General features: G+C 44.6%; 2 protein-coding genes across 2 annotated transcripts in view; one reads left to right on the forward strand and one right to left on the reverse strand.

The window, feature by feature from the left end:
- The window catches only part of LOC134436102 (keratinocyte-associated protein 3-like), a 123,250-nt gene that overhangs the window by 24,009 nt on the left and 83,341 nt on the right, over nt 1–15,900 (reverse strand). The gene's annotated exons all lie outside the window — the stretch shown is intronic.
- Nucleotides 9,957–15,900, forward strand: part of hpca (hippocalcin) — a 51,549-nt gene continuing 45,605 nt past the window's right edge. The window contains exon 1 of the mRNA XM_063185139.1: nt 9,957–10,189. The gene's annotated coding sequence lies outside the window, so the exon portion shown is untranslated. The remainder of the gene's footprint in view (nt 10,190–15,900) is intronic.

The following is a 15,900-nucleotide window of genomic DNA, read 5'->3' on the forward strand; positions in this document are numbered from 1 at the left end:
AAGTATCTAGTGGATGGGCACTCAGAGTGTTGGAACCGAATCCTACATTGCACGATGAAATCGCTGCAAAGTAGACTTAAATGGTAAAGCCTTGTCTCCCCCCAATAAGTCTTGTAGGAAGGACAACACCATCAGTACTGAACACTGAAAAGTTGTCTTGTCGCGTTGGTCACACTAGCGTTGGAAGACAGACCACTTCAGGTTATACAGTGTCAAAGTAGATTGGGCCCTGGCCCCTTGAATTGTCCTGATAACGTTATCCAGAAAACCGGTTAGGTTCAAATGTTCCCTTGCCAGACCCATAGGGGACCCATAGGGTATGTCATCCTCCTGGTCCGTTGCCAGACTCGAACCTGCAGGAGAGGGGAAAGTAGCAGGAGGGGCTGAAGCCCCTGAGCCCCGTGGGCTAAGGGGGGACAAACCCTGAGAAATCTTGCCTCCTTGCAGGAGGGGAAAAAGGGAGGCGTCAGGCGAAGGCGCTCGTGGTGCATTATGCAGGACTTTTGGAGTCTACAAGCGCGCCATGTCTGGTGACAGGGTGCGCTTTCGTGCCAAGCGCAGTGGCCTGCGGTGATGCCCAAGGGGCTCCAAGGCAGCTGCTCGAGCTGGGGCAGCCACATCAGCCACTAGGGTGGTGGTCAGTACCTGCTGTATGAGATTCTCTGTGGTGGCAGGGAGTTGGGATAAAGAGTTGTCCACCTTAGGCGGGAGATCGAAGCACTTTGCCAGGGGGGAGTCAGAGTCTGACTCCACTGAAATTCGTTGCCAGCAGTCGACCGTAGTCAATAGAACAAAGGGACAGAGCAGGCTAGAACTAGTCAAGCTCTCGTAACTCGTGTCGTTCAAGGTACTTGTGACCTCAGTCAGGAGACGTGAGTCCAAGGAACCGGGTACGCACAAATGTTTGTAAAGAACTTTTACTCTGTATTGTTTCAAATCTGCCGTGAGTAGATTCCGTCATTGTGAAGTTTCTTGATGCCATGGGGAGGACACTGTACATTTCATATGTTTGATCTGCAATGTGTGATCTCAGGTTAAAAGAGAGTGTCCACCTACACAAAGCTGAGGCTGTCTCGGTGATCACAATGATGCTCTTTTATTGCCTGTGACATTTACCCACTTCATAGCCTGATCAGAATCTGGCTGAACTTGTGAGCTGATCTCTTGACCACAAAGTGGCCTTTTTGGAATTCAGACAAAATGGTTCTGGAAGCTGACTCATCAAGTACATACACTGGACCCCATTGTGCATAATTAAGATGGCCATACCGCTTAAAGTAGGGCAACATTAGGCTGAAAGAGTGAAAATTCAGATCCCAGGTAGCTTCACGTTGTTCTCTTGTGTATTGCAGCAGAACAGTAACCATATCCATATACTGCCACCAGTTCACATCATCAGATTGACTCTCAGCAATATCATGCAGAAGATTTCTGTCCTTTTCCTGATACTGGAATGAAATCAGTTCACTAATTGTCTGAGGATCATCACCATTAGCCATCCTAGCAAGACAGGTAGAGAAGACTTGGCATGAGAAGACCCTAAAGGGATGCCATGGCTTTGTTGGATGCCTTTCCTGCCAGAATAAGTTCAACAGGGCCTTATCCAAGCAATCCACCATCCATACATTGGTCAGTCCAGATCCATTCATATGTTCTCCTATGGCCTTAAGGAAGTTCATTGACAAGTTAAGTCCTCCTAGGCGAGGTATTCATCTGTTGTTCTATTCTGAAATTGTCCACTTTAACTCTTTAAGTCTGCAGTACAATGCTTTTTTCAACTGTGATAACTGTATGTTCCTGTCCAAAATGTTAAGATACGACAATGCATTTGTATTCAAAGTATCAAAATGTGTGCAAAACGTGTGCAGTAGCGAGGACTATTGGCAAATACCCCGCAGCAGTCTGTTGTTCCTTTGATGACAGTGACTGATTGGACACTGACCAAGAAGTCTTCATGTCTAAGTTTTGACAGTGCAAGAAGAAAGGTAGATCCGTAGCCTTTGCTTGTCTAGCATTGTCTTTGCATTGTCTAGCACCATATAAACACGCATAGGCTACAAATATCTTATGAGAAAAGCTAAATATTTAAAACGTTTAGGCTAACACCTAGCCTACAATATTAGCATTATTAGCATTCTAGAAGCTATTTTATACTTTTTAAAATCCTCTATAGTAGATACATTCATCAAGAAACATTAATGGGACACAAAATGTTAGAAAATAGCATTTATTTCCAAGTACAGCAATACTTGGTAAAAATGCTCTGTCAAAAATAGCGTATTTTGGCAGCCATTTTGTTTTTCAAATTTAACTGTCAAAACCTCAAAATCCAGCTTGGGAACCGGCCTAGTTGAATTCAGCACACTTAAATTATGTTAAGTAAATAGGTTCCCAACTTTTACTGCTTCTAACATTCACAAATATGAAAAATGTGACTAGACTAATATAAATGCAGTCCATTTACCATAGACATACTGTAGGGCTATATAAGTAAAAGAAGATGATTATAGAGCTCACAAGTACTCAAAACTCTATGGTATTTCTTGTTAGTGTTGCCAGATTGGGCGGTTACCCGCCCAATTGGGCTACTTGCGATGGCCGTCTGCGGGTAAAAAAAGGGAAAAATCGGGCATTTGGCATTTTTTCTGCTGTTTTATGCCCATAGAAGTCAAAGTAATTTGTTGAAATTGGGAAGAATTTAGCGCATTTTGGTGGTTTTTGATAACCTTTTGGGCGGGATTTGATCAGACACATCTGGCAACACTAAGTTCCGGTTCCCTTTGTGTCCGAAAATTAATGGGGACCAGTCTCAAATAAGGTGTGTGTGCAAATGCGTGATTAGCGAACCCCCTCAAACTGACGAGGGTATTAAAAATAGGCTGTAGGGATGACATGATTGACCATTCTTGTGTCAAACACCAGCATAAACATGATGTTGCTATTGTTATGTCTGTTTGTTGCCTGTTCATGCTGCATATTCCCGGATGCTGCTTCATAACAATACTCATGCAGGGCATGCTGGGAACGCGGGTTTTAGGGAAATAAATGGCTGCTATGACCAGAGTTGGACATCTCCGTGTCTAGTGTATTTGATCGTTTTATTGTACATAACATTGGCGACGAGGATGGAGCTTAACCTACCACCACCACTCAGTTTTTAGCACTGCCTGGCGAACCCCCGGTGCCTTGGGTTCGTTGGCTTGAAACTTTTGAAAACTATATTGACGCCCTGGGACTTCACGAGGCTAACGACGTTCGAAGACGGGCTCTTCTCATCCACTGCCTGGGTACTGAGGGACAACGGATCTTTCGGACATTGGGACAGGCAAAAAAGTATAAAGACGCCACGAAGTTGCTGGAGGCACACTTTGCCGCTCCACAGACTGTAATCCTTCGTCGGATCGTGTTTCGTCAGCGCAAGCAAAATGTCGGTGAGTCGATTCAACACTATGTAGCCGACCTGCGCGGCTTAGCCTCCCTCTGTAAATTCGGCTCCATGGAGGATGAAATGATATGAGACCAGCTCGCAGAACACGCCAGCCATTCTAAGATAAGAGAGAAGTTGATTATGTCACCGGACGACTTGACTTTAACGAAAGCCTTAGAGATTGCCTTGCAAATCGAGATGGCCACCGAGCTAGCCACGAAATTGTCTTCCCGCGCTTCTGCGCTGCCCGCGTTGACTCAACACGTAGAGGAGCCCGAACGCTCGCCAAGCCCCACGCCCTCGGAGGAGGCAGAGGGGATACACTTCACTGCACGTCCGCAGTTCCAGTCACGCCGCAGTTGTGGCGATTGTGGCTCTTCTTCACACTCCAGCAGGGCGCCAGCGTGCCCGGCCAGGGGACAGGTGTGTAAAAAGTGTGGGAAGAGCAACCACTTTGCCCGAGTCTGCCGTTCTGCACCGGCCACGACCCGACCACAAAGCTCCCCTCATCTCGGCCCTCGACCTGCATCCTCTTCTGCAGGTCCCGCTGCCATACACTCAGTAAGCTCGTGCCCTGCGCCCATACAGTCAGTCGACTCCGTCCGTGTGCCATTCAAGACATGTTCAATTGAATTGGATGGTGTCTGTGTCCCATTGCTGCTGGATACGGGAGCAGCGGTGTCCCTCCTCAACTTGCCCACAGTACAGCGTTTCCTGCCCCAAATACAGCTACAGGCGCCATCAGCAGTGTTACATGAATACGGTAATTCAAGTATTACTCTGGTGGGCTCTTTGACCTGTGCAGTTTGACACGGCAGCAAATGCGTCCCGGCCTTCACCTTCCAAGTGGCACAACACGACGGTGCCAACCTCATGGGCCCGGACCTGATCACCAGCCTGGGCTTCACCCTCCTGGACAGCAGGGGTGCAGCCATCTTCCACGTCGGATCGCCATGGGAGCAGTGGTGGCCCCAACTTTTCTCTGGCCTGGGCTCCATCTCTGCCTTCACGCACCAGCCTCTCCTGCGCACGGAAAGGCGCCCGTCATCCAAACCTCTCCGCCGCATTCCTCTGGCACTGCGTGACGACGTCACGGTGGAGCTAAGGAAGCTGCTGGAAGCATCATAGAACCGGTGGATGCGTCACCATGGATCTCCAACCTGGTGATAGCAAAAAAGAAATCAGGGGGCCTGCGAGTGTGTGTCGACTTGAGGGCAGTGAATCAAGCGGTTATTCCCGACAAGTACCCGCTGCCCACCGCAGAGGAGTTGACCTCTCAATTCTACGGCTCCAAGCTGTTCAGCAAGCTCGACCTCCGTCAGGGCTACTTACAGGTTCCTCTCCACCCTGATAGCCGCAGCCTGACGGCATTTATCACACACGCCGGTGTTTTCCGCTACACCAAGGTACCTTTCAGCCTCTGCTCTGCCCCTAGCTGTTTCCAGAAGATCATGTCCACCATCTTTGCTGGCATTCCAGGAATGGTCATCTTCCTCAAAGACATAGTGGTCCATGGTCCGACACCCGTCATCCACGACCAACGTTTGACACAGGTGCTGGACACTTTAATCTCCCACAACCTCACGCTGAATGGGGAGAAATGTCTCTTCTCGCCACCTGAGGTGGAGTTTGTGGGGTTTCGCCTGACCCCAGACGGGCTCAGCCCTCTACAGTCCAACATAGAGGCCATCCAGCGGCTGCCCATGCAACCGCTGGCTGGGAAAAATGTTATGTCTGCTTTGTTGCCTGTTCATGCTGCATATTCCCGGATGCTGCTTCATAACAATACTCATGCAGGGCATGCTGGGAACGCGGGTTTTAGGGAAATAAATGGCTGCTATGACCAGAGTTGGACATCTCCGTGTCTAGTGTATTTGACCGTTTTATTGTACATAACAGTTATCACATGCTTAACCCGGAAAACTGGCAGACTACAGTACAATAGGGAGACCAACAGCCACAAACTGCCACAAACCTTACTGGTACGAGACTTGGGAAATATTTCTAACCAAGCTCTGATACAGGTTGTTTTTCACTCCTGGTAACACTCTTTTGATAAAACTTAAAAAGTGCCATAACTGCAATTACTCAAATCACCTTGGTTTAGAAGTATACTTTCGAAACTTACCATCGAGGAGAAGTTTGCTCATGCGAAGTTTGCTGTGGGTTACCATGGACACGGCTCGCGAAATCTCCCTCCTGTAGTCTGCCAGTTTTCTGGATTAAGCATGTGTAACGGAGGCTAACTAGCACAGAGTTGGCGTGGAACGTTGGTAAACCTCCCTCCGATAGCTTCATACAGTCTTGTGCCGTTGGGCCGAGAGACTAGTCTCTTGGCCCAGCGGTATCGTACTGTGTCTCCCATTGCCGAACCGTTGTAGTTGACGAGGTCGCACGTTCGATCCCCGAGGGGGGTGACCAGGTGCAAGATGACATCCGTCACAGTGGTGCCGTGACCCGGATGGGAGTGAGGTTTAAGGGGGAGAGTGTAACGGAGGCTAACTAGCACAGAGTTGGCGTGGAACGTTGGTAAACCTCCCTCCGATAGCTTCATACAGTCTCGTGCCGTTGGGCCGAGAGACTAGTCTCTTGGCCCAGCGGTATCGTACTGTGTCTCCCATTGCCGAACCGTTGTAGTTGACGAGGTCGCACGTTCGATCCCCGAGGGGGGTGACCAGGTGCAAGATGACATCCGTCACAGTGGTGCCGTGACCCGGATGGGAGTGAGGTTTAAGGGGGAGAGTGTAACGGAGGCTAACTAGCACAGAGTTGGCGTGGAACGTTGGTAAACCTCCCTCCGATAGCTTCATACAGTCTCGTGCCGTTGGGCCGAGAGACTAGTCTCTTGGCCCAGCGGTATCGTACTGTGTCTCCCATTGCCGAACCGTTGTAGTTGACGAGGTCGCACGTTCGATCCCCGAGGGGGGTGAACAGGTGCAAGATGACCTCCGTCACACATGTAATGGCAACATCGTATTTATGTAGGCGTTTGACCCAAGAATGGTCAATCATGTCATCCCCACAGTCTATTTTTAATACCCTCGTCAGTTTGCTAATAGCATGTTTGCACACATGCCCCATTTGAGACTGGTCCCCATTCATTTTCGTCCGCAAAGGGAACCAGTTAGTCTTTAAATGCTGACAAGAAATACAATAGAGTTTTGAGTACTTGTGAGCTATATTGTCAACAGTGATAGGAGATAAAGGTTAGTAAGCTTATGACATGAAGCACCTTTAAAGGATAACTTCAGTCAATTTCTACATGCAGTAATGTTCACACTAATGTTACGCAACATCAGCAGACAACTAACAAACAGCGATACCTTTTGGGAAAATGTAAACAAATTCTGCCCCTAGAATTGCTCAGATTTCGGAAAGGGCTGAGCCCAAAAATGCAGCATCGCCGGGTACTGACAAGTCAAGGGTAGCGTGAGCAATACAACAGCATATTGAAATTGGAAGAAGTTCCCCTTTAAGAGCGAGGACAGTTTAGTCAGAACACTTGACCTCCATTCATAAATACATGGCCTAAAACCCTTTTGTGTGGAACTCAACCAGATTGGAACGTCCCCATTACTATTCTGGTGATTAAAGGGAGTATCTAAGAGGCTAGTAATTGGAGCCAGGGAAGCTGACAAGGGGGGACAAAGGGGTCAGTTGTCCTAGGCCCAAGGAAAGAGGGGGCCCAGAATTGGGTTTTCATTACATTATATGTATTGGATGGGGGAGCTTTCAGAGGACTTTGCCCAGGGCCCAGCAGAAGCTGTCAGCGGCCCTGATTGGAGCAATGCAGATTAATTAAAATATTTCCCATGTGAAGCTGCACAAAATGGCTCTGAGTTATGATATGAACACTGTAGGGAAATTCTTTCACAGATTGAGACTGAGCCTCCTCGACAGACTGGGTCCAACAGACGAGGACATTTGCACAAATTACACCCATATTTCTACAAAGAATGGTCAACATTTTGAATTCACATGTCAACTTGTTTTGTGTAAACGTTAGGCCTAAATAAATGAAACGTATGCTTATATTGAGTTTTTGGGGCTAGTTTACAGGTGCACGATACACTGAAAAAAGGACATGGCCACCTCATTTATTTAAGTGACCATCATAGGTGTATTTAACACAATTGTACTCCATTCTGGGAGAACATTATCTTAATGTGAGCGCATCAGAATTTATTTATATATGCTTTGTAATAGTGTATCACTCCAATCACACGTGAGTGCAACGCCTGAGTGACGGCAGATAAATTACTCAACTTTCTTGGCAGCATAGGCGGGCACAAATAGCGAGCAGGTGGTGCTAAAGCACCTGCCCCCTTTCCCTACAGGACAAAAAATGCCCTCTTAGTAAGTTCTTTTTGGAATGTTTTTTGTCACTGTGTGTTGTGTTGTATCATGTTGACATGATAATCTACAAATGCTTCACGATCAACAGCATGTGACAATCCCGATATAATAGGCCTATATAGCCTCAATTGCCTAGTATAACTCAGCTGGGCTTACTGTCACCAAAATTGTAATGACCAAGCCTTGATCCATTACTTAAGGCTCTCGGTCATGTCATAGCAATGTTGGCCCACCTGCGCAGAGAGGCTATGGAGGTGTTTGCAGTCATCATCATGTTGGACCCAAAGGCGCATCTTGTCACCAGTCTAGGCAGGCAGCTGCTTGGGGCAGCTGCTTGGTGTTATGGTGAATAACACCTACGACTTTAAACTACAGTATGGGTGATTTGTAGAGTAGAGTAGTAGAGTATAATTTATCAAGATTCAAGATTCAAGATTCAAGGAGTTTATTGTCATTGTCAATGAAGTCAACGAAATTTTGGGTGGAGCAACAACACTGCGTAGTTTGAAGTAGGCCTATAGAAGTAACCTAAAAGAAGTAGTCAAATAAAGTCTAAATTCATGAAGTATATCATGAAGTATAATAAATTAAAGTAAATAATAGTAATAATATGAGTATTAATAAATTAATCAAGTAAATCAAAAACAGTAAAATAAAAAAAAATAAAAAAATGTGATCCTCTCCCCACAATTCAAAGTTAATAACCCAGTGCTGTTTTATATTTTCGATCTCGGGGGAAATTAAGGTGTCAAGTAGCATACACATAAATACAGAAGAAGACACAAGGACATTACACATGGCACATACATTCACAAATATTCACCATACATATTTACAGGGTCAGATCTCCCTGCACTTACACACACACACACACACACACACACACACACACACACACACACACACACACACACACACACACACACACACACACACACACACACACACACACACACACACACACACACGCACACACACACACGCACACACACACGATCAAAAACTTAAAAAGTGTCCAAAGTGTCTAGGTGCCAAAGTCACTATGCATAGTCGAAGGAAGAGATCCAGGGTCAAGTATCAATAGAAAGAGCTGGGAATAAACATGTTGCCCACCACTACACTGTGCTCAATGTAGGCAACAAAACACACTTGCAGCATCGTTCTACTCCTGACCTGGTTGCCACCACAACCATTATGGCCTCATAAGATCATCCCAGGGTAGTTCAAGGGTTCCGGGTAGTTCCTTTGTGAGACTTCTTGAAGGCTCTTTAGAAGAGGCTTCCTCCTTGAGGGATAACAGCCATTGCTGTGTGTGAAACAGAAGTGTCAAAAGTAAAATAAGTAAATGGTGTACAACACCAGTAAAATATAGGCCTATTATGTAGTTGTTACACCAGTTATTCAATTGAGTAGATAGACTATGATAGCCTATTTCTTAATTGATCCAAATAGCTCAGAATCAGCTGATCATAAGACAGGTAGCCTACTGTAGTCTACGGTAGACCAACTCTGTTATTTTGACTTTTACTTTTGCCACCTCTGGTGTGATGTCTGGATGTGATCCTGAGATAGGCACTCAAGTTCTTTGGCTAACCATGGTGGGTGAGGCCTCAGTTTTCAGTCTAACAGGGCCTGTTAGACCGTTGGAGGGTCTTGGTCACTGTGCTGTTGCTCCTAGGCCATCTTTATGTAGAGCAACCATTCTCTTGTCCAGATATCCAGAGAGTTCTTTATCATGATGTGCCATGCTGAACTTGTAGCCTGTAAATAACAAATATATTTAAAAAGACTATCTGCACAATTTGGACATTTTTTTACTTTTGTTGTTGGCCATGGTTTGGGCACTAAAGGATGTAGGCCTTTATCCTTGTAACAAAATGTAGCCTACTCTGTTATAGGCCTATAAGAACAGGCCAACAATTCCTTCTTTTAGTGTGAAAGTGTAATTTATTTTAGTCTATTCTGTGTTGTCATAAAAATATTTAATTATCTGAAGAAATGTGAGGGGTGTAGCTAAATTTTGTAGGCCCTATTAGACTATAGTAAAGTGTGATGCGTTATTAGCTCAATACCTCATCATCTGCAACCTATTAGGCTACAATGGCTTTATTACATAACAAAGTGATTTAATTGCTGGCTGCCTATTAGGCTATTATTGGCATTTTATTGGCTGCAACACAATAGAATCCATTGGCAGAAGGCTGTGCAGAAACGATAGGCTACACTGTATCCTTAAAGCTGCCAGTTCTCTTCTTCTCTCCCGGGGCATCTGACGGTAACATGGTTTGTCAGTCGCAGCAGCAGTAGTCCAACAGCAGCCTTTAGATAGGGCACAAGCCACACGAATCTTCATTTTGCTTGTGTGAGCACTGGAGATTAACACAAGACCTTTTGTTCTTGCAAACGGTAAGCATGCCTCACTTCAAATGAACAGCTTTCGCTTTTGTGTCGGATGTTTTTCCCCAGTTCATTTACAAGCCTACGATGGACACTGGTCAGCGTTATGTAGCATACGTTTGCCGCGGAGTCGTGCAATGGCGTCCATGCGAAACATTGAACATGTTTAGTATCTCTAGAAGTGTGAACCTGAAGATGGACCGTGCTTGAAATAATTGTTGTGTTTCATGATTGCTTTTGCGTCCTCGTGGCAGGGAGTGTAAGCTTGCCTACTGGATTCCTTGCGTGTTTTGTCCTAGCTCGCATACTCACGAATACACCTAATTTCTCCTAGGCTAGTGATAAGCAGGCTTAGAAACAGACAACTGGATGATTGTAGTTCAAATTGTGGTGTCTATTCACGTAAGGGAAGGAATCTTTATCGAAATACCTAAAGATTGTCCGGAATCCTTTTGGTCCCGCTATTTGTTGTTGATAATAACTACATCATATGATTTGTTATAGTGTAATTGTTAGCTTCTGCCATTTTCTTATGACGTTGTAAGAAGATGTTCTGCATTTTAGCATCGTCGGATACGTGTGTGCCTCATTGTCCTTAGTAAAGTTCACAAAGGAAAAAGGACATAAATTGGCCACTGTAAGCTCATTTATTCTGCGCGCGGTTTCGCCACTGTCTCATATGGCCTGGTTTTTCAATAAAACAATATTTCTATATTCATTCACAACCTACAAGACCTTGATAGATATTACTCTATGTAGGCCCATCTCTGCAACTTTTCTTAGGGAGCTAGCCTACATAAAGCCGAAGTAGCCAGCCGTGACCCAGATGTTTCTTTATCAACGATAACGTCGGTTATCATTGTTAAAGGTTGCTTGGGAACTGTCTTACCAGACTAGTAGGCTAACTGTTTAGAAAATGTCGCTGCAGGGCAGCAGATGTTTCTGACCATGAAATAGACTACGAAACATCGTAGGCTATGTTTTTTGCGATGCAATAACATCCGGTGACATTCTCAAATGCAAAGCACTGTTGTCGAACAACTGTTGGTTATGGTATACGTTCATACAACGGGTATTTGATTTATGTAATATACACCCCCCCCCCCCCCCCCCCCACCCACCGCTGCCTCAGCCAGACCGTTATAATACTTAATACACCTCACGGATTACAGTGTACCATGTGTGTGTGTGTTGGTGATAGCAGCAGCTCATGCAGAGTTACGTAAGGAAATAGGAAAAATGCTGTGCTGGGTTCTGTTATGTTCTAGTTCTGTGGTGTTGTCTGTTCTGATTCTAGGATTCATGCTGTTATTGGCTGCGAAGAAGCGCAGTAAAAGGAAGTTGTGTGTGTGATTCATGATGTGTGTTTTGTGTCATGTAGTAGCTCGTCAATAACTGGGCAGTGGGCACTGTAGGGGGGAGTCAGCAAGGGCGGTCGTCTTCTGACGGCCTTTTATCCTGTGATCACTCAGTTGCTAAAGAATTAGCCTACTGGACATAGTAAAATCACAGACTAGCTACGTTTTCCAGAGGAGGGTAGGCCTATTCCTATGATCAAATCCATTTGGGGGTTGGGGGAGATCAACGTCTTGACTTAGGCCTACTTAAAACATGTTGATAATGAAAGATTTTAATATCAAACGATTTAAAAAATATTCCTAGGATTGATGAAAAATATATTTGTTGATGCAAAACTAGGCTACCAGTTCTGCAGAACATAGCTTAAAAGAAAAGAGAAAAAAAGTTTGTCCAAAGTACTCTGAGGTGTTGATCTTGACGTGAAATGTCAGCCACATCACTCAGTGCTGCCTAGGGATGCACCGATACTGGTATCGGTATCGGCCCAGATACTTACTCGTACTTGCACTCGTCAAACACTTGCTGATACCAGGCACCGATACTGCTATTACCAGAAACAACACACATCTCATCACGTTCCATCGACTTGAAGGCAACATGGGTGAAAAAGCACTGCCTCACATTCACTAACGTTTAAATCTACAGGGAAATGGACAGTTATCACAGGTCGAAAAAAAGGCCATGCATTTATTTTCATTACATGTTGTTGGGCCTGTGCAATATATCGTATTTATATTGCGATAACGATATTGCCATCAATCGATAGTAAATTCCATAATATCGATTTGAAACGATATTTTCGTCAGTTGCCTTTGCTGCCAAAAGGGACAGTGTGCGCATCAGAGCCTTCCCCTCCACGTGAGCCACTGCCAGCGCAGCTGACTTGCAGCTAACCTATACTCACTCAGAGCACCCTGTGTGTTTACCTATGACTACTCTCACGCTACTGAATGGAGGAAAGAAGTTTGGTATTTGGTGTTTGGTACAAACAGCAATCTGAGGGCGAGCGCCCTCAAAAATTATTGATAGTGCAACTTGCCATCGACAAATGAAGTAACTTAAGCGGAGCATTAAGCATGCATGAAAATCCCTCACCTTTCGGCGAAATTCGCCGTTTTGAAATCAAAATGGGTCATTTATGTGAATCGTGTAGATCCGAGGAGAAAATTTTAGGTGGGGGGGGGGGAGGAGAAAAGTGTTGCGCCAACTTACTGTAGGCCTATCATTGTGTAGCGCTCTACCGCAGAAAACTTCATACAGTTTCAGGACAGATTCCACAACTGACAATGACGTTTGACCAATCACAGCATTTGGTCTGCCGGTCTGGCGTGGTTGTATCAAATATCTTTCTTTATAGTTCTAGAACATCTCTGATTATAAGAAATGTCAAAATTTCTGTCACAGATAGTCTACGCGTTTCCCAGAGAGGTAGCTATTTGAGATCATGATTCTTGTTATGAGAACATCAGGACGCAAGAATTTCGATGAGAAGTGAGTGGAGTTAGCCACAGTGGTTAAGCTGTTTTTCCTAATAATTTGAAACCGCATTTGCCCTGCCCTGCCCACGTGAAAAAGTATTTATTCTCAAAAGAGCTCCGTTAATGAAAGCTTGGGTAGGCCTACGGCATGTTTTCCTGACGGCTATTTTAACGGGTCTGTGCGCTACGAAATGGCGAAAGTATCTAGTGCTACGGGGAAGAAGCGCATGTAGGCTACGCAAGGCATCCGACACCATGCTTCGAATCATATGCTGCGTCTTCTTATAGCACGCACGAGAGAGAGGGAGAGGGAGAAAGAGCGAAGCCTAACTTAGTCAATCGTTTGACACGGGACAAATTGTTATGGAATCATGCCAAGTTTTTTGTAATCCCTTGGTAGCCTACATCTAAATAACATATTACAAATATACCGATTTATATTTAGTGGAACACAGTCAAACTGTTTTTTTCACGGTCAAAGTTGGAGCTTTCCTATTTTTTCATAGGGAAACAGATATACTAGGTGAATGGACTACTTTCAGCAGAGGCTGATCCCCGACCCCGGCCCGCCCCTTTAACATGAAAATGACAGGAGCGGTCTATGTTTCCCGGGTCCTATGTTCCCCTGTCTTTGTATGGGACCGGGGAACTTAGGACCCTTTTTCTAAAAAAGGGTTCTATGTTTCCCGCATTGTATGTTTCCGAGTTTTCAAATTGTGCCCTTCCCAAAACCATCCCTAAACCTAACCTGTCAGTAATGCAATGTTTCTGAGTTGTAAATTTGTGCCCTGACCAAAACTATCCCTAAACCTAACCTGTCAGAAGTGCAACAACAACCTGTGCTTTGCCATGCGGCAGCAGTCTACTTGGAAGCAGCGGGGAACATAGAACCCTTTTTTGAAAAAAGGGTCCTAAGTTCCCCGCATTGTATGTTTCCGAGTTTTCAAATTGTGCCCTTCCCAAAACCATTCCTAAACCTAACCTGTCAGTAATGCAATGTTTCTGAGTTGTACATTTGTGCCCTGACCAAAACTATCCCTAAACCTTACCTATCAGAGGTGCAACAACAACTTGCGCTTTGCCATGCGGCAGTCTACTTGGAAGCAGTGGGGAACATAGAACTCTTTTCTGAAAAAAGGGTCCTAAATTCCCCGGTTGGGGACCCGGGGAACATAGGACCTGGGGAACATAGGGATGACCCCTAAATGACCACCAATTCTGCCAATATGGTCTAGCCCAGGGGTGGGCAATTATTTTTGCTCAAGGGCCGCATTGGGTTTAAAAAGTTGACCAAAGGGCCGGATGTTGTAGGCAACTTGCCCGTGCCAATAATAAGAAATGGTGTACGCCAACATAATTACACCATTGTCAGTTATGCCATTCCTGCTAATTGTATCTAGATGTAGACTTTTGTAATCTTATGTTTCCAAGACCCTTGTTTTAGGTAGCGCATTGAAGAATGAGTGACCATGTGAATCTGCATTTTGTTCTTGGAAAGGCTCTGAGGGCCGCATGAAATGGCCGAGCGGGCCGCATGTGGCCCCCGGGCCTGAATTTGCCCACGTCTGGTCTAGCCTTACTAGGGATGCAAATTATCGATTAGTTCATTAATCATTAGTTGATAGCCTTATCAATCGACTTACCATTAATTGATAAGCGGCGTTTTCCCCCCGATATTTCAATGTTTCTCGAAAAAAAACCGACTAAATCCAAACATTTTAATTAAAAATTGAGATAAAAAAAACACATTTAAATTAATTCTAGTTCAATTCTTTAATCCAAAGGTGATTTAAATATTCTCACTATTCACAAACACTCTTCGCATGCCCATTTCACCTGTGTCTCCTGTCAGTTGAATTGTCGATTAATAGGGCTGTAACGATATTGTATCGAACCGAGAAATCGTGATACACAGAGTCACGATACTGTATTGTGATACAAGGAGGCAGTATCGTGATACGCCCTTTCAAAGTTTTATTACCCATTAGTCCAGAAAACAACCTTATGATTTGATGTGATAGTGTTTCCAAACTTCAGTGGAGATACATTTCAGAAATCGTGGGGTGTATCGAACCGTAGGTCAAAAATCGTGATACAAACCGAATCGTGAGTTGAGTGTATCGTTACAGCCCTATCGATTAATTGCGATTAATGTTTTTTAATCAATTAATAAGCTTACATTGATCGATTAAAGTCGATTAATCGCATCCCTAGCCTATAAGTTACTCACTTTATTGACATGTAGGCCTATTTTAACATCAAAAATGACACTGACATTTGCAAACCTTTTCTTGAAATAGGCTTGCATGTTTTTTTTTTTTAAATAAAAAATAAAGAAGACAGGGCCTAGAAAAAAAAAAAATTCTTGGATCCGGTTGCCAACTGCGACCCATTTTCTTTTAGTTTTTGGAATCCTCCAAAAATACCGATGCTGTGGACGGTTGTAGGCTATGTAGCCTATACAAGACAACACTTTTCTTCATTTTCATAGGCTACCTCCCTATCTCTCGCTTTCTCCCTGCCTGTAGCTGCGTTTGCATCATATGGCAATCTAGCCTACATTAGGCAACACACGCGTGCGTGCAAGTGTCTTTGTGCAGCGCATCTTAATATTAGAAATCCCAGTGATGTCACCAACTCTGTCACGTTGTAGGCGAATGATTATGCTTCAACATACCAGTTAGCTTTGTTAGTGCAGGTTGAGTTGTAAGTTTAGGAACATTTCATATACCTGTAGATGAAGCCAAGATGGCTGCCATTGTGTCATTTTTTTTTGTCATCATTTTTTCAGAGGCAAAATCCAAGATGGCTGACATCATATAAATATTGCCAAATTTGGAAAATATTGCCAAATTTGGCAAAGTTGGCATATTTAGTATTTTT

This window comes from Engraulis encrasicolus, chromosome 20 (genome assembly GCF_034702125.1).
Source record: "Engraulis encrasicolus isolate BLACKSEA-1 chromosome 20, IST_EnEncr_1.0, whole genome shotgun sequence".
Taxonomy (NCBI): domain Eukaryota; kingdom Metazoa; phylum Chordata; class Actinopteri; order Clupeiformes; family Engraulidae; genus Engraulis; species Engraulis encrasicolus.